At 30.9% G+C, this 298-nt stretch overlaps 1 protein-coding gene across 1 annotated transcript in view; it reads left to right on the forward strand.

Annotated features, from left to right (window-relative positions):
* Window positions 1-298, forward strand: part of LOC119586342 — a 4,456-nt gene that overhangs the window by 1,823 nt on the left and 2,335 nt on the right. The gene's annotated exons all lie outside the window — the stretch shown is intronic.

The raw sequence follows: 298 nt of genomic DNA on the forward strand, positions 1-298 counted from the left end.
AGGTAAATGGATGTGGGTGTTAGTGAGAGCAAGTGGAAGTGGATGAACGTGGATGGAATACGGAGGAAAGATTACGTAAATTGAGTTGAGTGAGGAAAGAAAAGGGGAATAAGGAAAGATATGATTTTATTATTTTCATTTACCATTATCACTCTTTCCTTGTCTTCCATTTGTTTGCTATGTATTTTTATATAAATTATTACTATTATTTTTATCAGAACTGTTATATCTATCATTTTTAAACATTATTATAACAAGTACCATCATTATCCTCATTACTAATATCCACCCTCACACA

The sequence above is a fragment of the Penaeus monodon genome, chromosome 21 (genome assembly GCF_015228065.2).
Source record: "Penaeus monodon isolate SGIC_2016 chromosome 21, NSTDA_Pmon_1, whole genome shotgun sequence".
Lineage (NCBI taxonomy): Eukaryota > Metazoa > Arthropoda > Malacostraca > Decapoda > Penaeidae > Penaeus > Penaeus monodon.